Source organism: Muntiacus reevesi, chromosome X (genome assembly GCF_963930625.1).
Source record: "Muntiacus reevesi chromosome X, mMunRee1.1, whole genome shotgun sequence".
In the NCBI taxonomy this organism is placed as follows: Eukaryota; Metazoa; Chordata; class Mammalia; order Artiodactyla; family Cervidae; genus Muntiacus; species Muntiacus reevesi.
Genome location: NC_089271.1, coordinates 21,128,577 through 21,156,351, shown reverse-complemented (window position 1 = coordinate 21,156,351; position 27,775 = coordinate 21,128,577).

Genomic DNA, 27,775 nt, shown 5'->3' with positions numbered 1-27,775 from the left:
GATCATTACACAATTTATCAGTTTTAAAGCTGTTACTCAACTAGGTCAGTTGTGAACTACATCCTTACAAAAGAGTATTGTACCCACTTGGCATATTTCATATATCCTTCCTTATTACCTTTTGTAGTTCTCCTCTTTTGGGCAGCCAAAAGTCTTCTGATCTAGGTTAGAAAGTTTCGTTGATGAATGTTTCTTTTCTCCTCCTTGACCCATCTATCTTGATGAGTATAGCCTTTCACTCAGAGGCAGGCTTTTAGTGGGGAGAATGACATCATTTAAGATGATGTCAGTGTTAGCATGTGGCTAATTCGGTTGAACTGACATTATGAGCACATTAGGGAAGTGCTTAACAAGTTAAAATATATTTCCATATTGTCCTCTTACTTGTGCTTAGCTCCCTGGGGGATTGTAAGCAAGTCTGAAGTCTGCAGGAACTTCAGCCACTCAGTACAAAGGGCCTCATGCTTCCCTCAGTACGTCAAAGCTCATGAGAGTTGGAGATGAAACTTAGGAGACTACTGAAGAATCAGGATGTGATGACATTGAGAAATTGGGGTCTCAGAGATGATGGTTTCATTGTGTAGATGCGGCATTTGCTTAGAGGTTCATCTATAGTGATGATATAACCTGACATGCTATCTTATGGATTAAGATTTCTTCTGCTCTTCTTTGAATATTAGGGTAAAATAAAAGTGACTATAGCAAAGAGAACAAAATACAGTTGCAAGGCATCCTTGTTCTAGGTCATCATTCAGGGACCTTCGATATCATTCTTCTTTATTCAACTAAAACATGGTCTGCATCTGCATGGTTGAAGCTGAGTTCTGGATCATCTGTGTTACTATGTGTAGGAAGGAAGACAGACAAAGAACCTGTGAAAACATAGCCACACTTATCTACAAAGGAGAGTGGGGAATGTGGTCTGTATTGTGGCAAGTCATGTTTGTGTACGTATATAACTAGCAATATAAGAACATGACTCCAAGTTTTGCCATTCAAGAGGCAAGAGAGCAGGGGATGCTCGGGATAGTCTTTACTTGAGGGCTGTTCCTGGTTAGGTGCTAATTCCTTGGCATTTACGACTTGTTTTCTGCATGTGGAAAGAGTGAGCTTTGGAGGCCAATGAAAGTATTCAGGCAAAGAAATGTAGATGCTGGCATTTGGAACTGGTAAGGGTGGGTGATATTGGTGGGACACCAACAACATCTGGTACAGCATTTTACTTCCCAAGTTGTTGCCAAATCATTGATTTTCTAGCTTTCCTCTATCAACTACCAGCCATTCATGTAGCAAAAATAGTGAAGAAACAAAACTCTTGGTTTTAAAATGAAAGTGACCAGTTGTATAGCAAAAATTCAAGTTAAAAATTTGGATCTGGGTCCACATGCTTTACTTAAATGAGGATGGGTGCAAAGTGATGACAGATTTAATTATGAGTTACTTAAAAGAAATTTTCAAAGGATTGGGTGGTTAAAAGTATCTCAGATTTAGTTTTATGCTTGATGGTTTATTGGTTCTTTATTTTTTTTAAACTTTATTAAAGTAACTAATTGCTGACTCAGCTCCAGCTCATAATGTAGTTTGATAAAGTTAAAACTTTTTAAGTTTAGAAATACATATATACATATATCTATATACTATTTTTAGCATGATCAATTAAATTCTTTCCAATAATTATAAGTAATAGTAATACTTTCTCAATTGTGTGATTCATTTGGACTAGTTTAAAAGCTATATTCATATGAGCACTGCTCTACTTAATAGTTTCTGTGTGAATGTAGCCATAACCAGTCATTGGATAAAGGCAGAAAAAAATACAAAGTATTCCTGTTTGAACTCAGATTCTGAAAGAAGAGAAATATAAATCAGTTAATAAATCCTGAGGTCAACATGGAGATATTTTTTTCTGTAGAACTGGAAGAAATGAACATCCCTCCCATGATTCCTTCTCCATAAATAACTAAACGAAGTTAGAAGGTTTATGCATTTTTCCACTTCAGTTCAAATTAAGAGTTATGCCAACAACCTAGTTGGAAAAAAGCTCTTTGAAAAGCGAATTTAATTCTAGTTTCAAATAGATTGACATGCAAACCTAGCTTATTCATAGATTTATGAAATGTGCTCAACAGAACCTTTAAATAGAGCTCTTATAATATGAAAGAATTTTACCAGAATGATGAAAAGCATAATTTAGATTGAGATGACCTTAATATCATCGAGTTACAGTGTGGTTCTACTGGAATTTGGAAGACCCTTCTAGCAGCAGGTGCTTTAAACATGCCCTGGGACTCGCACCCAGTCTCCCTTCAGAGATTCTGTTGCTAATGTTTCAGATTTAGAATTTCTGCTCCACCATTTTTGGCCCACCAGTCCTTCAGTGAAGAAGCAGTTATTGTAATAAGGTTTGGGAATTAGAGATGACCAATTCCCAAACTTTACAAATTACTGATATTATACAGCTTTAAATTTTCCCAAATTGAAATGCTATGACTTTGAATTTTCACTCAGTCTAATTTTTAGGCAAAGACTCTGCTCTCTCAGGAAATTTGGTGGGTCCCAAAGAACTGTTTCTGAGAACCAGAGACAACCAGTATTAGGCTATTGCTTTTTAAAAACCAGTAAAACACATGTATCATAAATATGAGCATCTTAATTCTTTGACCTTTTAAAAATTTTATTGAAGTAGTATAGTTGTTTTACAGTGTTAATTTCTGCTGTACAGTGAAGTGATTCAGTTATACATATATATGTTATTTTTAATGCTCTTTTCCATTATGATTTATCACATGATATTGAATATATTTAATAATTCCTCATGCTGTACAGTAGGAAGTTTTAACTACTTTAAAGTATACAATTCAGTGACCTTTAGTACACTCACAATGTTGTACAACCATCACCTCTATCTAGTAACAATGCATTTTCATCACCCCAAAAGGTGATCCATACCTTATTAATCAGTGACTCCCTATTCCTCTTTCCTCTAGCCCTTAGCAAACACTGATCTGCTTTCTGTCTCCATGGATTTTGGACATTTCATCTTCATGGGTTATGAAATTTGGACATTTCATACAAGTGTAAGTGTGCAGTATATGACCAGCTATTGCTTAGCATGTTTTTTAATGTTCATTCATGTTGTAGCATGTGTCAATACTTTATCCCTTTTCATGGCTGAATAACATAATGCCGTATGTATATGTCAAATTTTCTTTATCCAGTCACCCATTGATGGACATTTGGATTGTTTCTACCTTTTAGATATTGTGGACAATGATGCTGTGAGCATTCGTGTACAACTATTTTTTTTGAGTACCTGTTTTCAGTTTTTCAGGCTGTAAGCCTAGGAATGGAATTCTTGGATTGTATGTTAATTCTGTGTTTAACTTTATATATATATATATAATTTATTTATTTTTTATTGAAGGATAATTGCTTTACAGAATTTTATTGTTTTCTGTCAAACCTCAATATGAATCAGCCATAGACATACATTTATCCCCTCCCTTTTGAACCTCCCTCCCATCACCTTCCCCATTCCACCCCTATGTTTAACTTTTTGAAGAACCAAGCCTATTCCTTTTAATTCAGTATAGTGATACAATAACTTTATTAATGATGCCTTGCCTGGCAGCACCTTAAATTGTTCATAATTATTGTTCTTTCCTGACAGTAGAAATACTAAATTTAAATAAAGGAAGCTTGAGTCACACAATGCAAGCATTTTAACATTCACACTAGTTCTTATATATGTGACAGTATAACAGCAAGAAAGATGAAATGACCTTGATTTTGAGAATTGTTCCAGTGCGTACCAGGAATTACGTTTGAGTGCTAACAACATAGGCTTGAAATTACAGTGGTTTTTCATCTTTAAATGCAAGCCTCTCAACCTCTGAATTACTGACAATTTGGGCTGGATGATTCTTTGTTGTGTGGGCTGCACTGTATACTGTAGAATGTTTAGCCTCATCCTTGACCTCTACCACTAGATGCCAATAACACCCGCCCCTCCCGCCAGTTGTGGCAATTAAAATATTGTTAAATATTAACAGACATTGCTAAAGGTGCCCTAGGGGACAATATGCATGAAGTCTAGGGCTCCTTTTTGTTGCTCCACAATGTCAGTGATAATCAATTTCCATGTGTGTGTGTATATATATTACTGTGCCATCCTTAATGCGGTACTTTCATCCTCAGTCACCTCATAGTGGGAAGATGGCTGCAACAGCTCCAGCCGTATAATCCAGGTGGGGAAAAAAAGCTGAGTCAGGCCCCTGTAAAAACATTTCCCAACAACCGTGCTTAAAGACTTGGTACTATATCTCATTGGCCACTTTTATCTGCAATGGAAGAGTGGACACATGTTTTGTTGCTGGTCCTATTTTCAAACCTGACAAACTAACTGTTCTGTTAACAAGAAAAGGAGAAAAATGTATACTGCATAGCCAAGTCGCTAAGTCACAAAATAACAGATCTATTTCTGATTGTTGAGACCATGGAAGAAGATTGCATCCTGATGAGGAGTGGTGGCTTCTTCCAGGGGCAGCTGATCTTCACAATGTCTGTCCCCCTGAAAAGATGTTTATCCTAGGACAGGAAAGGAGGTGGGTTATTGTTCTGGTGTATAAAGAACCTTAAATTTCCCTAGATTCTAAAGTGTAGAAAGGGCAGGTGTCATTTAAGTGCTGTTCATCATTACCTTGGATATAGGGAGACAGATCCAGGTTGGTCTGGTCAACATTCCACCTCCTTTTGTCACTGAAGACGAAAGTAGTAATAGCAGTAGTAGCAATATGCCCACAAGGCAGAACATTTGGAGCCTCAAGCAGGTGCATCTTAGATCCAGTTGTATCAACAGTATTCTCAAACCTGAGATAAAATGAGACTTGGTAGCAATCACCAGCACATGGAGCTGGGTGGCACAGAATGGTGTTTTCACAAGTACCACCAGAACCCTGGGGAGTCAAATGGGAACAGGATGGGAAGGCCAGAGCAGAAGTACAGCGAGGACTCTTTGTAGAGTCCTCTGTTCCAGAAGATTCTCTGTGTTCCAGAAGAACGCAGAGATTGCTGGCTCTGGGGACCAAGTCACAAGAAGTACGTTTGTGGCAAGTAGGGATTCTAACTCTTAGAGTATAAAGAGAGAGAACTTTTTTGTCACTGGTAAGGCTGGTGTAGTGTGTTGAGTTGTATCTCCTCTAAAGACATGATGGGCTTCCCAGGTGGCTCAGTGGTAAAGAATCTGCCAGCCAATGGAAGAGACATGGGTTCGATCCCTGGGTCATGAAGATCCCCTGGAGAAGGAAATGGCAACCCACTCCAGTATTCTTGCCTGGGAAATCCCATAGACAGAGGAGCCTGGTGGGCTGCAGTTCATGGGATTGTAAAAGAGTTGGACATGACTTAGCTACTAAGTAACAACAAAAAGATATGATGAAGTCCCAAACTGTGTACCTGTGAACTGACCTTGTTAAGAAAGAGGGTGTTTGCAGATCTAATCAAATTGAGGTGGTGCTCTATTAGAATGGGCCCTAATCTGATAGGTCTTGCATCCTTTATAGGAAGAACAGATATATACCAGAAGAATGCCATGTGAGGACAATGCCAGAGATGACAGTGGTTCATCTGAAAGTTAAAGAGTGCCAAGGATTGCTGGCACCCATCAGAAGCTAAGAGAGGCATAGACTAGACTGTCCCTCAACGTCCAGAAAGACCCCACAGTGGAGACACCCGGATTTCAGATTTCTGGAATCCAGAACTGTGAGAAAACAAATTTCTGTTGTTTTAAGCCCCTAGTCTGTGGTATTTCATGACTGCAGCTCTAGGAAACCAAGACAGCTGGGACATATGTCTGACACACATAAAATAAAAACTGGCCTTGACTTGGAATCTGTCTGGGCACATTGGCCTTTTATATGTTGTTTAATGTGAATTAGTAAGACAGATAGTACAGATCTCATCTCATAACCTTGTCCTTAAAATACTCTCCACTGTTTCTGTTGTGGGGGCTTCTAACAAATGCTCTTCTGATGGTAACATTGATTTCCAGCCTCTGGGATTCCCCATGACATGATGTACATTAAAGTACTTGAGCAACAATAAAATCCCATACAATTGTTAGTTACCATTGTGTTGTCAGTACAGTTTTATAATTGTGGACCTGAAAACTAAGTGGTCAGAGGAATGTCAACAAGCATAATTAGATTTTTACCCTGTGTGATTCCAGGGGCCAAGCAAATAATGGTGAGGCGTGAATGTCTGAGCAAGTCCCCTCAAGAAAACAGTCAGCCCTTACAATTGTACCTTGTTATAAAATTCGTCTGTAAAAGAAACTGGTCAGAAAAGCATTTGGAACAGGAAAATGCCCAATCAAGCACACTGGATCTTTGCTTTACTGTGATGTTAAACCAGTCAAAGCTGGGCATTGTGCGTGCTTGACAGATGATCTCAGAGCCACCTTGGGCTACCAGCAATACATGACCTGCCCTTTTCTTTACTGGAGAAGCACCCAGAAGGTGTTGCTGCTGCATCTCCTAGAAATAGTCTGGTTATGTAAAAACATGTTAAGGCAGAATGGCTTATAATCTAAGCCTTTGAGAGAATATCCTTCTTGACTGTGTTATAAAATAAAATAGAAGAAAACAAAGGATAAAGTTCTAAGTCCCCAAACCTAAGCTCAGACATTTATGCCCTGAGCTATAAAGGCCATAGTGTCAATGGCTCTAATAATATGGTCTAATGAGTTGGAAAAATGATGGCATGGTGGTTGCATTGCTGAACCCTACGGCTGACAGCTCAGGCAGAGCCCTCACCATTGGAGTATTCCAGAAAGATCTGAAAAAATAAAACAAGAACAGAATCATGATGGAAGACCTTCGTGAATGACAAAGAAAAAAAATTGAGTGCTTTATTTTCCATGGTTCGTTTACTTCCTAGGGGCTGCCTAAATCCATCTTAACCTTTCTAGAGTCCTTTATAAAAATGAAAAGAGCCTCTGCAAATTAACTAGCAAATTTTTAAAGAGGTAGATGGTATACATTGTTCCTGTTTTTAATCTTAGTGCTATAAACATTTATTGTGCATCTACTACCTCTCACCATTCCAGCTCACTCACCTCTGAATGAGTTCTAACTGACCTGATTTCCCCCTTAAAATGTTGTTTGTTTAGTCGCTAAGTTGTGACCTACTCTCTGTGACCCCTGTAACTCACTAGGCTCCTCTGTCCATGGGATTTCCCAGGCAAGAATATTGGAGTGCGTTGCTGTTTCCTTCTCTAGGGGATCTTCCTGACCCAGGGATGGAACCTGTGTCTCCTGCATTGGCTGGCAGATTCTTTACCACTGAGCCACCTGGGACTCCCCCCACCCCCAATGTACTTCCTGTAATATTTTGTAAGTCTCCACTTTCGAATGATTCTCTTTTGTCCTGGATGCTAGATACTTGTCAGTTCAGTTCAGTTGCTCAGTCATGTCCGACTCTTTGTGACCCCATGGACTGCAGCACGCCAGGTATTCCTGTCCATCACCAACTCCCAGTTTACCCAAACTCAAGTCCATTGAGTCAGTGATGCCATCCAACCATCTCATCCTCTGTCATCCCCTTCTCTTCCTGCCTTCAATCTTTCCCAGCATCAGGGTCTTTTCAAATTAGTCATCTCTTTGCATCAGGTGGCCAAAGTATTGGAGTTTCAGCTTCAACATCAGTCCTTCCAATGAATATTCAGGACTGATTTCCTTTAGGATGGACTGGTTGGATCTCCTTGCAGCCCAAGGGACTCTCAAGAGTCTTCCCCAATACCACAGTTCAAAAGCATCAATTCTTTGGTGCTCAGCTTTCTTTATAGTTCAACTCTCACATCCATACATGACTACTAGAAAAACCATAGCCTTGACTAGGTGGACCTTTGTTGGCAAAGTAATGTCTCTGCTTTTTAATATGCTGTCTAGGTCAGTGATAAATTGTTTTCCAAGGAGTACATGTCTTTTTATATCATGGCTGCAGTCACCATCTGCAGTGATTTTGGAGCCCCAAAAAATAAAGTCTGCCACTGTCAGTGTCAGATACTTGTCAGTGTAGGCTAAGTTTTTATGTAAGCTGTTTTGGAAATTAGGTCACTCTTTAATATGGAGTTTAAATTCCAGTCAACTGAGACCTTCATGTATTTTGTATATGTTTTTCCATGTTAAGTCTACTGAGATTGTGTGATTTATTTTTTATTCCAAGTTTTATTCTACAGAGTTAGTTTCTACCCGAGTATCCCACTTAATTGACTTCTTTATATTTCTATTGTCATGAAAATCTCTTCTCAACTGTATGTAGTCTTAGTCTTTATGATAGATACTGTTGAGATTTATATAGAATTAGACCGAGAGTGATGAGGTCCAGACCTTGGAGCCTCCCTGTAGGGTGACAACAGCTCATTAACCTAGAATCATATTATAAAACAGAGTTCAGTTTCATCTAATATTATAGTGAATAGTTTTCCATTTTATGCAAACAAATTTTATTCCAATCCAGAAAATATTTATTGATGAGAGAAGGGGTTAGCAAACTCCTCCCAATTCAAACTGGCTTTCTGTTTTTGAAAATAAAGTGGGCTTGGAATTCAGCCATGCTGATTTGTTTACATATTATCTGTGGCTGCTTTTGTGGATTGCAATGACAGAGTTGAGTAGTATGAACCATACAGCCTGCAATACTTACTGTTTGGTCCTCTACAGGAAAAAGTTGGACCTTAGGAAGAGAAAGACTTCACTTATGTAACTATCTTTCTTTCTGTGTAATAAATTTCCCCATCATTATCAACAACATGTATCTTCTGTCTGAAGACATAACAAAATGAAAATACCTGTCTTGAGTCCTCTCCATCCATTTTTCTATTCTCCTTGACCAAAAATGAACACTGGGATTTTCTCTTTTCTGTCCTTCCTTTCTCTCTTCATTCTCACTTGAACGCATTGCAGTATGACTTTCATTCCTAATCACTCCTCTGAAGCGACTTTGTTCAAGTTCCCTGAGTGACTTTCACATCACCAGCCCGAGAATTAAACATTCTCCGTTCACGTCTGACTTGACCTGTCATCTCTCTTCAGATGCAGTGGAGTCTCTTTCTTAAATCACTTTCTCCCCTTGGCCTTCAAGACATGGCTCTCTCTCACTTGCCTTTGTGTTCTTTTCATCTTCCTACTTTTAAACATTGGCGTGCCCCAGGGCTCCATTGTTAGATCTCTTCTTTTCTCCATCTTCCCTCACTCCCTAGGTGCTCTTAACACATTTCACAGTTTTAAAGACTGTTCCTATATGTGATGACTCCCAAATTATATCTTTAGGCTCACCTCTAGACTGAACTCCAATGTGAACCAGACATCCCTGTTTGGATGACTAATAAGCATCTCAGACTTACAGATTATAGAATAAACTCTTGATTTTCTGCTATGCAAACCAGCTCCTCTTATAGTCAGCCTTATTTTAGTCAATGTCAATCCCATGTGGTGTTTATTGTTCATATCAAGCACAGAGGACTGATTGCTTTGTCTCTCATAGCCCATATCTGTCCATCATCTAGTCTAACCAGTTCTAACTTTCAAAATATCTTTCCCCCCCGGATTAGACTATTCCTCTTCTCTGATGCTACAGGGTTGATAAAAACTACTATCATCTCATGTTTGAATTATTTCAAAATTCTTCCAACTAGTTAATCTGATGCTACTCTGACTCAGCCTCATCCTTTTTTTTTCTAAACATGACAGTCACATTGATAATATGGAAATGTAGGTCAGGTCATGTCTGTTCTTTGCTCAAAACAGTCTAATAGCTTTCCTCTTAGAAGAAATTCTCCAATCTTCCTGTTGCCTACAACTCCCTACCTGGTCCAGCCCACTTCCCTTTCTGATGTCATCTTCACCTTATTCATTCCTTTATATCCACAGTACCCTCCTTGCTGGTTTGCAAACACACCAAGCATGTTCTAGCAGTTCTTTATGCTATTCTCTCTGCCTGAAACCCTTTATTCTCTAATATTCACAGGGCTTTTATCCTTACCATGTTCAGATTTTTTGCTCAAAACTTACCTTAGCAGAGGGGCTCCCCAGAGCATGCTTCCATTACTCTGTTCTCTTAGCCTGTTTTATTTCCATAGCATGTACTACTACCTGACATAAGACATATATAAACTAAAATAATTTGTACATATGTAAATAAAGTACATATGTTAATATCTGACAGAGTTTGAGACAAGAAGCCTTAAGTGAAGAAGATGAGTGCATAAGCAAAAATGTTCAGTTCATTGGAGTATATAACAAGCCTCAACATATACAATTAACAGTGTGACCTCAATATAGCAAAAGTGGGTGGAAATGCAATGAAAATTCCATAAGTTGGCAAATGCAAGTCTGTCAGTAATTGATAGATAAAATTGTTAATGAGAATTTTTAATGTCACAATGAATAGTCTAATAGACATATATAAAATCCTGCACCCAACAATCACAGAATATAGTCCTACAGAATACAATTTAAACAAAAGATGACTGTCTACTAATTCATAAAGCAAGCCTGATCACAATGCCACTAAGGATTAATAAACAGATAATTTTAAAAACCTTCTTATATTTCAGCATTTTACATATCCATCTAAATAATTAATGGTTTAAAAAAGAATTATAAATAAAACTTACAAATACTTAGAAATAAAATATAATAAAAATTGAGTTACATCAAAAATATGAGCTGCACCTGTGTAGATAGTAAAAAGGCTGAGAATCAATGAGCTGAGCATCTACAATGTAAAATTTTTTAAAAAGAATAATCTTATAAAAAGTAGAATGCAAGAAGTAATATATGGATGGCTGCATGATTTACTGAAACAGAAAACAACAATACATTAGGGATTAATAAAAATCCAAAGTTAGTTCCTTGGAAAGATTAATAGATACATGAACTTTAGGACTGACAAAAATAATAAGAGAAAAATCTAAATCCATCATATTAGGAAAGAAAAAAGAAAAAATTACTAATATTGAGACTACATTAAAGTATACGTGAACAATTTTGTCAATAAGTTCGTACATTAGTTAAAATGAAAAACTTTAAAAAAAGTTTTCCAAGACTGAGGGAGAAATAGAAAAAAAAAAAAAAAAGGCAGTACTAAAGAAATGTAACAGTAGATAGAAATGGGCATGGGTAGGTTGGTTTTGCAAATGCAGGTACTTTCTGAAAAGGAAATTCTGATGGCTCTATTTTGAATTCATATGCATAGAGGTTAGGGAGACCAAAAGTAGGGTCTCTTGGGATGTAGAAAATGCCTCATCTTGAATTGAACATGAAGTGGGAATCTAGGTTACTTTTTCCTTGCTATTGGTGTCAACTTTTTCACACAATTTTTTTTTCACATTTCCTTATATCCTTAAACCTTTTGGAAGGTCAAAAAAATACATAAATGTTCATGTTTGTGTTGTTCATTAATACACTTTCCAAAAGAACTCTGTGTGGCTGTGTATGTGTGTGCTTCTGTGTGAAACAAACCTTTTTAACATACTAAATTGAGTTGCTATCCATTATCTAATTTTATATGTTACTCTCTTTCTGGGGGAAAAAAAATCCAGTTACACTACCAAGTGCTGAGTTTTAAAATAGAGCAGAAAATCTGACAATTGGAAAGGAAGACCTGCTGTCGTTTGATTGAAGTAACTTCTCATCTCTACATATAAAAGGACCAAAATAGAGTGATTTGAAATTTGTGTGGTTCTTGTCTAGACATTTGATAGAAAAATTGAATATAAAAGAATTAAAGTTACATTCTAATTATAATAATAACAATCCCATAAAACTTAAAATGAAAAACAGTGAAATTGTAACCTATCCAAGAGAGAAATTCCATTTCATTATACATTTAAAACTTTCCAGTTGATAGTCACAGCTATTGGATGATGCGGAAGAAGCACTAAGACCAATTTCTCCTCCTCTTGCAGTTTTGTTGGTCAGAATGGACGTAATGGCATCCAGCTGCTGATGTTTGTTGGCAAATGTAGTTTGAATCTGAAGTTTAATGGTCACTCCTGCGTCCACCCTGAATCTGGACTTGCCTGTGAAGAGACCTAGATCTGTAGGGCAGTTGTAGATGCCACTGGGAAGGACCATAGGCCTGCCCCACACACCATAACCAGCAGGACAGTAAGTGACAATGGTGGACCCCTGCCCTTACCCACAAACACAGACAAATCTCTCATAAAGCATGAGGGAGGAGAAGAGAAGGAGGGGTTGTTGTGCTTGAAAGGAATTTGGTGAGAGCACCCACCTTCTTTAACTTTCTTATTCTTGTTTCCAGAAAATGTAGCCCAAGGAATGTCAAGCTTTTACCAATCAGGCTAGCTGTGCCTGTTGGGAAAGAAGGAATTAAGGATAAAGAGAAAGGTGGTAGTTTTCTCCATAAGAACTTTGCAAAATTGTCCAGTTCTTGACAGAATCTCTTTTCTGAACAGGAATATTGGATTCTTCCTATACCAGTCTTTCTCCTGTGCATTAATTAGTTTTTCCCATGTAACAAACCACTTCCAGATATAGTAGCTTAAAGCAAAACCCATGATTTTGTGGTTCAGCATTTTGGGCTGGCCTCAGGTGAGTTTCCTCATGTGTCTGTGGTAGCTGCTGGGTCAGCTGGGTGGTTGCCGGCTGGTCTGGGAGGACATCCATTGAGACAGCTTGTCTCTGCTCCTTTAGGTCTCTCGTCTCCCAGGATTGCTCAAATGGTGACTGCTTTCAAGAGAGCAAGGCCCAGGCTCAGAGCTGGCACAATGACACTTCTGCCCCAATCTGTTCGCCAAGTCCAGTCACAGGGACAGCTCAGATACCAAAGGTAGGGAAATAGACCACACCTGTGGATTGGAGATGCTTCCAAACCACATTGTAAATGGTGGGAATAGAGTTAAAAAGATGTGGGGCTGTTCCTACCTGCGATCTATCGATACCAGTCCCAAACAGTGCCATCTATACCCAGCAGAGTATGCTACTACCCTGAACCTACTTATATATTAATTTTATTGAATTCAATTAAATATGCATTTATTGAGTGGTCACTTTTTGTTGGGTCTTCCCAGATGGTTCAGTGGTAAAGAATCCACCTGCCACTGCAGGAGGCACAGATTCGATCCCTGATCTGGGAAGATCCCCTGTAGAAGGAAATGTCAACCAACTCCAGTATTCCTGCAGGGAAATCTCATGGACAGAGGAGCCTGGTGGGCTACAGTCCATGGGCTTACGAAGAGTTGGATATGACTGAGACTGAGCAAACACACACGATATGTTTAGGACTATACTAGAAATTAAAAATAAGCCCCCAAAGACACACGTATAATAGTCTTTGCCCTTGCAGATGACATTTTTAAGCCCCGTGTAAAATGGAAGCATTTTATTTCTCAGAGTAAACTGTAAACAAATCTGAAAATAGGTGTCAATCTTCTGGAGGTCTCAGAGGTGTATAATTTCAATCAGCTTTTCTATCCTTCACCCTAGGTCACATCCTGTCAGGTAAAGGACAAGAGATTTTAAATAAACCTTATGATATGGGGAAAGCACAGCACGTAAAAACCAGTAGAAAAACAACCTTGGAGATTCCTAATGTACTATTTAGCCATGGAGCAGTGGTAGAATGGCAAGAAAAAGAAAAAAGGCATGCTTTGGTAGTGAATTATTATTGTTCCAGTATATGCAGTATTTGTTGACTATAAACAATAGCAGAAACAAAAAAATTCATTCTCATTGTGTTAGATATTTTGGAACAGGAGAGAAAAACAATAACTCAATTATTTCAAGTATTTTGAATTCAGTCGGTCTTTGAAATAGGGCAGCCCTTTCACTGTGTAATTGAAACTGCTTTGTCTCACCACTTGTTTTTAATGACAGAAGTAAAATATTGTGAGATCATAAATCTTTCTTGAGTATTATAGTCTGTGTCTCAAACTTTCATAAAGGGCATAACCTTGTTCTTGTGGGGACAAGTAAACACAATTTAACAGAAAAATTAGAAGAGAAACCCACTATCTGACTATTTATGAAAAATAAGAGTATGCGTCATTTAAAAGGCTGATATGAAAGTGAATATTTCACTGTGGAAGAAAGTCTGATGCTCTATAAGCAACACTGAATTTGGAGTTAGAAGACCTCAATTCTTAGCCTGATTCCATTGCTAACTTATTTTGTAGACTTCAGGTAAAGCACATCACCTTCCAAGGTATCACTTGAGTCCATCTGTAGAGTGGAGGTTCAAACTCCAGTCTTATTCCCTCACTGGAGAGTGGTGAAGCTTGCACGAGCAATTGTGGAAGGACTTTAAATTGCACCACACACTGTGCACATATAAAGCCTAACTGCAGGTGGATTTTCAAGGCAAATTATTCTACCAAATATAAACTTAAAATGGAAATAAAGCTTCAGTTTGATTAAGAGGAAGTCAAGCTAAACTTAAGTAATGTGCACTTTGGAAATGATAAAAAGAGCTTATTTGTAATTTAGGTAGTAAAGTTTAAAAAGAACTATCATTGCCTTGAGGGGGAAAATACACCATCTTTTATTGTGTTCTCCCCAGTGGATTGCTAAACCATTCCCTTCTTGGAACTCAGAATTGGGATGATTTGTAAGTAGGTCGTGAAGTTTTTTTTTTTCCTCTTCCAGCAATCTGCCTTCCTGAAGAGGAAAGGAAAAAAAGAGCTCTTTTTCTTTATTCTGCATTTTCAATATCTTACACCAAACTTCTTGCACAACATTCTCATATGGTCACCAGATCAAAAACCATGAATTCATTTACCTTCCCCCTGAAAATGAACTCTTTTTAAATTATCTATTTTTGAAAATAGTGTCAATGTTCTAGGACTCAAGGCTCAGAACCTCTGGCTCACCTTTGATTCCCCAAGCCTTGTAAAGTTCTATTATACCAACTTTCTTTCTTGGCTCATCATCTTTAGGTCCTCTTTATCTTATTTTTCAAAAACACTGTCACTTCTATTTCCCCATATCTCAGAAACCTCCTTACTTCTAGCAGAATCTGCAAATAGCCCATGTCAGACATTGCTAATCCATCAACTAATCCATTGCTAATCCTTCCTGATACTGAGTTATAACTTGAGAATCTTTCCAAACCTAGTTGAAAGGTAGACCCCCCCCCCCGCCAATACCCAGCAACTTACATTTACATGAAAAATAATACCTATTTGTCATACTGGTCCTTCATGACAAACAACAGCCTTAGGCTGACATTGAGGGTTCTCCATAATTAAGTTCTAACCTACATTTTTGAAATTACCTCCATTGGTTCTTAACAGTAATACTCCAATGAGACTCATTTATTTTTTTCTTAAGAAATTTGAATTTTTATTTGAAATATATAATGGAAGCTATGGAGGTTTTATTTTTTGTTTTACCATTTTTTTATTTTTAAAAAATTTTTATATTTTATTGAACTATAGTTGATTTACTGTGTCATGTTATTTTCAGATGTACAGCAGAGTGATTCAGTTATGCATGTACATATCTACTTAATGTGTTTACTTCCCTGATTCTGAATTTGACTCACACACTTTTTCCACAGTTCTTCATGTCACCAAAACTTGACCAGCTCTATCCCACCCTTAAGAAGCTCTTCTGGGCCTTTTTTAAAAATTTCATTCCTACAGTCTTCCCTTACTATCAAAAGTGTTGTACACATGTACTACTTTGATCTCTTAGCTTTTCATATGCATAGCTTATTTGCCTAACTTGTATTTAAGTAGTTACCTTAGGCTAACTGAAGTAACAACTCCAAAAGCTCTGAGACTAAACATGATAAAGGTGAATTTCTTGTTCACGTCAGAGCCCAGCAGAGGAAAAAAGAGATAGGAGGTTCTTGCCAAATGTTCTATGCATTTAGTGATTTGGAGGGTATACGTGTTTTGACTATACTAGTAGTTAACTGTAAGGAATTGTTCCGGTTTGCAAGATTGACATTAAAATGCATTTAAAAAATTATGTAAGTTTAAATAGCTGGAAATAACTCTCCTCCGTCCCCAATCCTGATTCCCAGATACAACTATTCACAGTTTATATTTAGATTTTTTTCAGCATTTATACAATTGTATGTATAGTTTTTTGTGTGCTAAGTTGCTTCAGTCATGTCTGACTCTGAGACCCTGTGAACTTTAGCCTGCCAGGCTCCTCTGTTCATGGGATTCTCCAGGCAAGAATACTGGAGTGGGCTACTGTGCCCTTCTCCAGGGGATCTTCCCAACCCAGGAATTGAACCTGTGTCTCCTGCATTAGCAGGCAGGTTCTTTACCACCAGTGCCACCCGGGAAGCCCTATAGCATACATACTTTTCTTCAATTTGTTTTTCTCATTGTAACAGTTTAATCTGTACATTGTTGGCATTATTACATATAGAGCAACCTCATTGTTTTAAAGAGCTACATAGTAGTTCATCATGTAGATATGTTTTTTATTAACTTACTCTATATTGATGGAAATTTGGAACAAAGGGTTTACTTTTTAAATTAATGGTGTTAATATGCTACAAATTTGAAAAAAAATCTGAAGTTACAAAGTTAAAATAAATTCCAGATAGATGAAAGATTTAAATATTAATTGCAAATGTAAAAGTTCTAGAAAATGACTCAAGGGATTATTTCTATTAATTTATGGGAGACTTTACAGTAGTTACTTAAAATGCCAAAGTTTGAAGAAAAGGAATGAACAAATCAACAGATTTAATTTCATTAAAATGTTCTGGAGTAGGGAATCACCATAAATTATATGAAAGGATACATAATCTGGGAGAGTAGATTGAGGATTTTGAATGGTAGACAATTTATGGAACATGTGGAGGAAACACACATAAGTCCTCTATGGCATTCTCTGCTTATAGTGTTTTTGAATGTTTGCAACAACTCATATTGGTAGCTCATATAACCTGGGTTTGCCTATAAACCTTGTGAACAATTCAAGACATCAGCTGGTTGCTTATATATCATGATCTATGGGGTTCCCATTGTTGTTTAGTCTCTCAGTCATGTCTGACACTTTGCGACCTCATGGACTGCAGCACTCCAGGCTTTCCTGTCCTTCAGTATAGCCCACAGTTTGCTCAAACTCATGTCCATTGAATCAGTGATGCCATTCAACCATCTCATCTTCTGTCACCCCCTTCTCCTCTTTTTTTCAATCTTCCCAGCATTAGGGTCTTTTCCAGTGAGTTGGCTCTTTGCATCAGGTGGCCAAAGTACTGGAGCTTCAGTTGCAGCATCAGTCCTTCCAGTGAATATTCAGGGTTGATTTCCTTTAGGATTGACCAGTTTGATCTCCTTGCTGACCAAGGGACTCTCAAGAGTCGTCTTCAGCACCACAGTTCTAAAGAATCAACTTTTCCACACTCAGCCTTCTTTATGGCCCAACTCTCACATCTGTATGTGACTACTGAGAAAACCATAGCTTTGACTATATGGACCTTTGTTGGCAAAGTGATGTCTCTGCTTTTTAATATGTTGTCTGGGTTTGTCATGGCATTTCTTTCCAAGAAGCAAACATCTTTTAATTTCATGGCTGCAGTCACCATCTACAGTGATTTTGGAGCCCAAAAAATAAAGTCTGTCCCTGTTTCCATTGTTTCCTCATCTATTTGGCATGAAGTGTTGGGACTGGATGCCATGATCTTCGTTTTTTGAATGTTGACTTTTAAGCCAGCTTTCCACTCTCCTCTTTCACCTTCGTCAAGAGGCTCTTTAGTTCCTCTTTCTTTCTGCCATTAGGGTGGTATCATCTGCATATGACGTTATTGATATTTCTCCTGGCAATCTTGATTCCAGCTTGGGATTCATCCAGCCTGGCATTTTGCACAGTGTACTTTGCATATAACATAGCCCAAACTCCCTGCTCATTCTCAAGCCTAACAGTTTCAAATGCAGCTCTAGTATTGGAAGGTGTGCTTTCATTAATTAGTTCTCAGTTGTTAATACCCTATGGCTTGGTTACTGAGAGCAGCTAGTGAAGATCTAGATTCTGAGAGAAGGGGACATGATGAATTGAGAGAGTAGCGCTGACATATATACACTATCGTGTTGACAACAGATAGCTAGTGGGAAGCTGGTGTGTAAAACAGGGAGCTCAACTCAATGCTCTGTGATGACCTCAAGGTGTGTGATGGGGTGGGGGGTGGGAGGGAGGCTCAAGAGGAAGGGAATATATGTATACATATAGCTGATTCGTGGTGTTGTATAGCAGAAACTAACACAACATTGTAATGCAATTATATTCCAATTTTTAAAAATGAAAATAATAAAAGAAATATGAAAAAGTTAGCTAAAATGTTGAAGCTAGCACAAGGAAAAGATCCCAGAACAAAACTCATTTGCTTCACATTTATTCCCAAAGTAAGTATTGCATTCCTTGATAAAAGAACAGTTGCATTTTTAAAGAGAAACAGTTGAGATGAATAAAATAAGAATTAAAATTCTCTTGGATATAAAATTAAATGTCTTGTTTGAGCAAAACTTGAGAAGTGAAAAAGGCGGTTGTGGGAGGGTACTTTGTTTTATAAAATGTACAGTGGAATATTACTTCTGGGTATGAAAAGGTGCTGTTCATCTTATGTGTCTGCATACTTATAAGCCTGGTACCAAATTAGTCCCTTCTGGCATATAGTACTATCTACAATAAAGAATATTTCCAGTGTTTGTTCCAAGGATTTATCCCAAGCATGATTAATGTCTTGGAATTATCTGTAACTAATTATGCTACTTAGCAGTTTGAATGTCCCATTGGTGTGAAATCATTGGAACTGTAATAGCATGGCACATATCAGAATCCTCTGATTTATTATCTGTCACTGATAAGTTTAGATTCACACCATCTGGGATGATTAGCGATTATTTACTGCCCCAAGAGGAAGCTGGTAAGAGTGTCCTTTGTGTGGAAATGGATTGTGTTGGAGATTCACAGAGCTGTCTACCAGGCTACCCCTATGGATATGAGTATATTTGCCTCGCAGCTTGACAGAACTTTATTTATAAAGGTGTAAGCAAACATTCTTCTTCTGCCTTAGGGAGGAATTTTTTTTTAGCCTCAGAGCGATTTACACGCTTGCCTTTCGGCTTGGACTTGACAGAGCAGTGATTTATGACTCCTCCCTTGCTTCTTTCTCTGTGGTCTAATTTCAGGCAAGACTTGAAGCAGGTGGAGAGAACTTTCACTTTCCAGTATTAGGAGACTGGTATATGGTATGGAATTCCATATGCTATGGAAGCCAGTGTTTTGATGGGTTTTGGTACCGTTGGATTACTTTAAAAATAAAACACCTGGAGGGCTGGTGGTCTCAGAATTCCTCTCTATTATAAGGGTATCAGGTTTCCAACATTTGTCTTCAAAAATGTTTTTTTTTTTCTTCTGATTGTGTTTCAAGTGAAAATAAGGTTTGTTTTCACAATTCCTGGCCTTTTTCAGAAGACCTTCTCCTAAACCGTTTTTGTCCGAAGAACATAATTTGATTTGATGCATGAGTCTGAAAATACTTTTTTTGGTTTCTGCATTCATGCTAATGCGTTGTGGCAAGGTAGAGTTTTTAATAGAAAGGCAAATGTTCTGTGTTCAGCAAAGTATCTAAATCTTTTTGACATCCACTTCGCTTCTTAAAGGGTTGGTATCGTTTTCTCTGCGAATTCCCCTAATCTTATTTTACAGTGATGATAATGTACTGGTTGATACCAAGTGGAATCTTTCGAAGGTATCATAGAAATGTTTTGTTTTCATAAGCAGTGTCTCTGGATCTTTCTTGAATCCTATTTCATTTATTATTTCTTACAGTAGTATTGACCCAACTCTTAGAGGATAGGTAATTTTATATCTTTATCTTTAAAGCTCTTCCTTTTAAATATCTTGAGTATTTAAAATCGTAGGTCAGCAGATCCTCTTTTACACCCAAGTCACAATCCCTCTGGTTTTAGATTAATTAGATTCTCTTACTGCAATAATTTTGTCAGTTGTTTTGATGGTGGTGGTTGGAGAGCAGAGAAACGACCTGCACTGTAGCAATTAATGTTTTATATCTCTGGAGGATAAACCTTTAGCTATATGTTTAAAAGATAAGTTTTAAATAACTAAGATTTTCTTCCATTATTGTTTTCCTTAACCTCTGAAATAATGTGGAGTGAGGCCCTTGCCTGTAGGCACTTACTTTGGACTTTGAGATCCGGAAAGCAAATCCATTAAATCCCAAAATTGTGTCTTGCAGTATCCATCAACCTCATTCACTAACTCACTGCTGTGGTGGAGTCAGTATGTCTATCTGAGCATGTCTATAAAATAATGCAACTAGTGAATGAAAACTGCAAGCAAATGGGAGAAATTGAACTGGAGGGTTACTAGCTTAAGGCCACCATGGCCTTGTTCTTGGCCTAAGGATGACATTGATACCTAGCCATGTAAATTACCATATTTGTTATTGACTCACTGTGTTTTAAAGATATAGAGGACCTGTTTGGGGGTATCCTCATGAGTTCACACTTCTTGGTTGACCTTTTGGAGCACCCGCATCTGTCTCTTAACCTGATGGAAGATGATGTTCTTACCTGAACAGGCAATCAGACAAAAAGAACCTGCAGCAACAGATGGAGAGAAATCCTGATTAGCCCAGGTAGCAGATTGGGTCACCAGAAGCAAACGCACATGAGCCATGTTAGTTGAAGAGTTTACTCTAAGTGTGGAAAAGACACTCTCAGATGAAATTGCCTCCAGAAGAGGCATTGAGAGACTCCAAATGTAGGCTCCTATCTAGAGGTAATGGGAACGAACTGTAATATTTTAGTAGCAAGTGAAAGTCGCTCAGTCGTGTCTGACTCTTTGCGACCCCATGGACTATAGTCCATGGAATTCTCCAGGCCAGAATACTGGCATGGGTAGCTGTTCCCTTCTCCAGGGGATCTTCCCAACCCAGGAATTGAACCCAGGTCTCCTGCATTGCAGGCAGATTCTTTACTAGCTGAGCCACCAGGGAAGCCGAGGAACACTGGAGTGGGTAGCCTCTCCCTTCTCCAGGGAAACTTCCCAAACCAGGAATCGAACCAGGGTCTTCTGCATTGCAGGTGGATTCTTTATCAGCTGAGCTACCAGGGAAGCCCATTTTATTAGGCATTTATACAAAACTAAAAAAAATGCTTTTAAAATTTATGAATTACAGATACATATTGAGATATTGCTTGTCTTTTCCCAAATGATTAACATAGACTAGAGAGTATCAACTGCTCAGAAATCCTGTCTTATATAATCAGTTTAAATAGCTTAATAAAGTCCACTGGATGTGGGCCAAGAGAGAGTTCTGTGTATTTTTTAATACTATTAGCAATTTATTATGTTTTGGCTTCAAACTATTATTTAATACAACCATTATAAATGTTATTTTACTATAAAAATAAAGCCATACATAAATAATAGAGTAAAAATAATAGTAGAGATTGCAAAATGCAGTTGTGTTAAGGTTATCCCATTCAAGATCTAACTGTTCCTTCAGTAAGGGATTAATGTATAGCTCTGTGGCAAAAACACCTTAAAACAATTCTATTTATTCCTCTTATGACATTAGCAGTATCACATAAATTAAAATATTAGGTATCAAGTAGGAATACTATGTTTAATTTTACATTCCTATTTGTAACAACTTTCAAGTTCATTTCTGTTTTTTGAAGATCTTGAAGGCAATAGAGCCAAGTTGGGCAAGTAGGCTGTCAGGTCTGATTGGAGAGATACCGTTATAAGAATCATGCTAGAAAGCATTAATTATGATCCAGCCAATTCACATTATGGATTCTAAGAATGAAAGCACTTTACATACTCGATAATTAATTTTCTAAAATGGATTGTTTTTCGTAGATGAATGAATAAGTATATATTCAAAGTACTGCAAAATGAAGGTGACATTTTTGTAGGACATTTCGCCAATTTATAGATGATATTAATGATAAAAATTGTAATACCAGGGGATGGAAAGTGTCAGGATAGGAGACACAGGAATATTTCAATCTAGATTTTTGTCAGTTGCACAGCAATGCTTTGTACAGTCATGTGTCTTTTTTGTCTAGCTCTTATAACAAGTGACAAATGGTATAGATGGCTGTGATTTTTAAAAATCCTGCCTGCTCAGAGGGTGATGGCTGTGGGACCCAAACAACAGAACATTCTGTCTTTGGCTCCCTATCGTTTGGGTCACACAAGCAGCAAGTCACAGAAAATCCAGCTCCACTGGGTATATACTATGAGGAAATATACTAGGTCATGCACAGAGAAATGCAAAGGTGAGGTGGGCTTCAAGGACACTTCCTCCAGTGTCTTTGGTGCCACTTCCCTGTGATTTTCTTCACTCTGATTCCTTCTAAGTGTTGACTTCTTCCTGGACCTGACATATTTGTGCATGATAGCTTGCAAAAAGAAAGAAGAAAGTGTTCCTATGAAAGCTGTCCCAGAAAAACGAAAAATAATCATCTCGAGACACCCATCTGCCTACAAAGGCCCTTCATTGGAAGTCTCGTTGGCTCTCAGTGAATCATGTATACATTTCTGGGCCAGTTACTTGCAAGGAAGATGACTTTAATTCAGTTAGGCATATTTCTTTACTTGAGTGTGGGGTGGAATTGGCTCCTCATGAGGCACACTGGAGTATCCAAGGGGAGGGGACCAAACTGGGCGGCTGTTGGGAGGGTGGAATAAAGAGTAGATGCTGAGTAGGAAGGCAACACTGTCTATTACAACCTTTAACAATACCCTCTCTTTTGCTGCTGTCTTACTAAAACACTCTTTCAAGTGTCCTATATGTACCCACTCTTTCAAGTGTCCTACATTCTAGACCTAACTCACTAATCTCCAAAATTTCAAGAGTACCTCTCTGTGGCCTATCTTCACAGGACCTCTCTGTTAGTTAAGAGTTGAAAAAGCCATGGGAGTTAAGGACAAGATATAATAAAAATGATAGTATCTCCAAGGAATATTTGCATTTTTATGTAGATTGTAGTTAGACATGATATATGTTTAAGGTATGAGGCTTATGCTGGCCAGGTGATGGAAGGAATTATATGATAGAACATACCACCTGGAGGTCCTCAGATCTCCAACAAACAGGCGGATGAGTACATACCATCAAAATTGGAGAATATTAATATTACAAGACAAATTGCCAGATATGTGCCCTAAGAACTGTTGAAACATGATACTCATTGGAGGGGAATGGGATGGAGTTATATAATAAAAAGCTTGATGGGTTTATACTTTAGAAGTTGAATGTATGTATGATACATACAGATAATAATAACTCCATTTACTGTCTAAATCAATAGCACTACGTTATTCTAAATAAGCTAGGTGCCTTCTTTGCGATAAGGAAATGCTGCAAGAAGAACCCTTATTTTGAATACTTTGAAGTCTTGAAAATTCCCAAGCTTCCTAGATAATTCTCAAAGTTATAAAAAGAATTTTATAACACATTCATTATATTAGATGAGTTGCTCTTTCTTTGTAATGCTAACAGTAAATTGTAAAATTTATGAGGCTGCTTCTAGAGTAACAACATTGGTAGAGGAAGTAACTTGATTTTAGAGGATAAAAGCCTCTAAAAACCACCAACTGAAAATATTAATGATCACCCCTGTCCTGAGATGATGTTTTATCTCGTTTCATCTTCACTCCAGCACCGTAAATAAAAACTTCCATTTTTTAGATGCGTAAATGGAGGCTGGGAGTCACTTGATTTTGTTTATTCTTGGTCACACAGCTTGTATGTGGTAGGGCTAAACTTTATTTTCTTTTTGGCACTTTGTCACAGCTGGCATCCCAAATTGATGACCATGCTGTACAGGGTCAGTTTCATAAGTAGAACAAATGATTGTGCAGTTGTATGGTTTGAAGGCTCCCAAAGTGGTTTTCCTCTGTCTTTAGCAGTTCTACAAATTCCACCATCAGTTCATTCTTTTAAAGAATGCTCTCTCTGAGCGTTCCCAGCATCAAGGCTAACTTGGAGACATAGTCTGGATCTTTCTAACAGATTCGCATGAATGAGTTTTTTTCCCTCACAGAGGGAGGAACCTCACTTGAGCAAAAAGGAATTCTGGGTAGGAAAAGAACTGAGAGGAGCATCAAATCTGTGTTTTAAAAATATGAATTTTGCTGGAAATTTGCTTTCTTTTCTAATTTACTTTAATGTTCTGTGTGGGAGGCAGATTAAACTTTGGATTTAACTTTGAACTCTGCCACTTTGAAGCTGAGGGGCAGTCCATCAGTTAACTTATTTTTCTCTCCTGTGTGAGAGACAAATGTGAATGACAGTGCTTACCCTAGGTCCTCAACTAGGATGTTCATGAGATGATCATGTAGGATAAAATAAATGAGTATATTTGAGCACTGTAAGCTATTCCATGTGGGATTCCTAGGTGGCACAGTGGTAAAGAATCCGTCTGCCAATGCAATGTGACTTCAATGCCTAGGTTGGGAAGATGATCTGGAGAAGGAAATGGCAACCCACTCCAGTATTCTTGCCTGTGAAATCCCATGGAGCCAGTTAGGCTACAGTCCATGGGGTCACAAAGAGTCAGACACGACTGAGTGATTGAGCATGCATGCACACAAAGTATTAGATAAAATGTAGTTATAGAACCATTATAAATGTAAAAAGTGATTTTAAAAATGTAAGTTTTGTGGGCACTAATCTAAGATTTTAAATACCATCAAGAATATTAAGTGTGGCATGTGTGCGTGCTAAGCCACTTCAGTGGTGTCTGACTCTTTGTGACCCTAAACAGTAGTCCACCAGGCTCCTCTGTCCATGGGATTCTCCAGGCAAGAATACTGGAGTGATTTGCCATGCCCTTTTCCAGGGAATCTTCCTGACCCAGGGATTGAACTTGCGTCTCTTATGCCTCCCACATTGGCAGGTGGGTTCTTTACCACTAGAGCCACTTGGAAGGCCACATTAAGTGCACAGAGTGATACAATTATTTCTGTTGATTTCCCACAACTATACACATTCTATTTAGTGCATGTAGACTATAAAAATTGTGATCTTGTGGTCACTTTTCCATTGTTTTTTTCTCTTTCCACCAAAACCTAGAATCCTCATTTTTACTGCTTTAATTTTGTATCTGTCAATTTAACAGTGAGCTTTTAAGTATTTCCTAGCCCCTTGGGATAACTAAAGCCCATAAAATCTGGTCTCTGATTATAAAGTGTCACCAACACCTCAACCATTTTGGTAATGGAGGTAGAAATCCTCCACTGCATCCAGCCACATTTGCTTCTCTGAGAGAGATTACATGTAAGCACCAAGATGACAGTTCACTTCATAGTGTTATTAGTCTCTGAATTAGGCTAATTCATCGTTCTCCTTTAGTCTTTGCATTTTCCACAAATGCTGAGCTGACATTTATTTGGTCTTGGACTATCACAGGATCACTCTCCTGTTTTAATTAAAATAAAGTTTAGGAGGAAATAGAATGGCAGCACTGCTTCCCTTGGTAATAATAAAATACTGTCTGTGGCATATAAAGATATCACCCCTGAAGCCCTGTCAGTTTGGCACGCCTTTACTCATTTCTGTATAGATGAAGAAGTAACAACACTACAAACATTTTATAAAGTAGAGGATATTTTGCCATAATTTTGCCCTCCTTAATACTGTAACTTACATTGTCATATTTGTATATGTCTTTTCAGTGTTTACCTGAATTTATAAAAATACTTTAAAAACAACTGTGAATGATCCTAGTATATATTCAATTTTTGATGTTGCTGTTGCTTGGCATGATATGCATTTTATGTTGTTGAGTATATTTTTATTTTAATTGCTTTTTAAAAATGACCACCTAGTTTAAAATGACCAACTAGTAGATAGACTAGTTTTTGATGTGTTTTTCTCTATTATTAAAAAAACACTGCAATGGAACTTCCTTGGTGGTACAGTGGTTAAGACTATGCGCTTCCAATATGGGCTCCCCTGGTAGCTCAGCTGGTAAAGAATCCACCTGCAGTGCAGGAGACCCTGACAGGGGGCTCTGCTTTTGATCTGTGCAGAACTAAGATCCCTCATGCCGTGCCGTGTGGTGCAGCCAAAAACAAAACAAAAAACAAAACAAAATTAAATTCCATTAAAAAAAAAACTGCTTTGAAGAGTGGGTACTTTTGATCATTTTCCCAGCTCAGCCAGAATGATTTGGATTCAGATCATTCAGATAGGTAATTTCAAGATGGCTGACTCAATGAGGGTTACAACTTTGAAACAGAATGAAATTTATCCTCATCTCAGAAGCTTAATTACATGACACTGACAACAATAATGTCTCTTCTAACTAATTTATCAGCATTAGATTTTTTTAAAAATAAAACTTATTGGTCATACTGAGAACTAGAGACTTGAGGAAATCAATTTTTGAGTTTCATGTAAATACTTGGTGTTGGCATTAAACAAACCTCTTGTCTAGATATGTCCTTTCCTCTTTTTTCTACATCTCACTTACTTAGAAAGGGCCACATTTTGACCTTCAAAATTTTCATTCACCCCTCCTACAAATTACCTATGTTTACAGTTTTCCTGCAACTGCCATTTCTTAAGTTGCTAACATAACTAGATTGGAAGGAAGAGCTGTAATCTGTAAGTAAATTCTATATAGAGCTGGGGAATTAGCTCAAGTGGTAGAGTGCTTGCTTAGCATATGAGAAGTAATGGGATCGATGTTGGCATTCTTGGCTTCCCTGGTAGCTCAGTTGGTAAAGAATCTGCCTGCAATGCAGGAGACCGGGGTTTGATTCCTGGGTTGGGAAGATCCCCTGGAGAAGGAAATGGCAACCCACTCCAGTAATCTTGCCTGGAGAATCCCATGGACAGAGGAGCCTGGTGGGCTACAGTCCATGGGGTACCACGAGTCAGACACAACTTAGCAACTAAACCACCACCACCACAGTTTTCCTGCAACTGCCATTTCTTAAGTTGCTAACATCCCTAGACTGGGAGGAAGAGCTGTAATCTGTAAGTAAATTCTATAAGCTCAGCTCTGTAGTAGTTTTATTTCCATGCATCTTCAAAGAGACATAATGTTAAGATCATTGAAATATAAATGCTATTGAAATTCCCAGAAGCCTGTGTGATGACGTTCAGACTTTGGGACCTTAACGTGCATGAATAACATGGTTTTTGTTACATTTCAGATAGTTCATTTATCTGATTCAGGACTTCTCAAGCAACCAAGAGACAAATAATTTTAATACATGACAATTTTAAAACAGAATAAAGTCAGTTTTTCACTTTCCATTTGGATTTTTCCTATGGTTGGTATGCTGAAGTGGGGTTCTCTACAGTGTGGTACAGATTCCAATTGTTTAAATTTATCTATCTACTTATATATATATTTTGCTGTGCTGAATCTTCGTTGCTGTGTAGGCATTTTCTCTAATTTCAGTGAGCTGGGGCTACACTCTAGTTGTGATGCTCAGGCTTCTCATTGCGGTGGTTTCTCTCATTGAGGAGCACAGGCTGTGGCGTGCACAAGCTTCAGCAGTTGTGGCTCATGGGCTCCATAGTTGCGGCTCCTGGGCTCTAGAGCCCAGTAGTTGTGGTGCATGGGCTTAGTTGCTCTGTGACATGTGGGATCTTCCTTAATCAGTGATCAAACCTGTTTCCCCTGCATTGGCAGGCAGATTCTTTGCTGCTAACTCACCAGGGAAGCCCAGGATTCCAATTGTTGATGTCAGGAAGCATAGTATGTCTATGGCCTGTATAGGTAGTTGAGAGG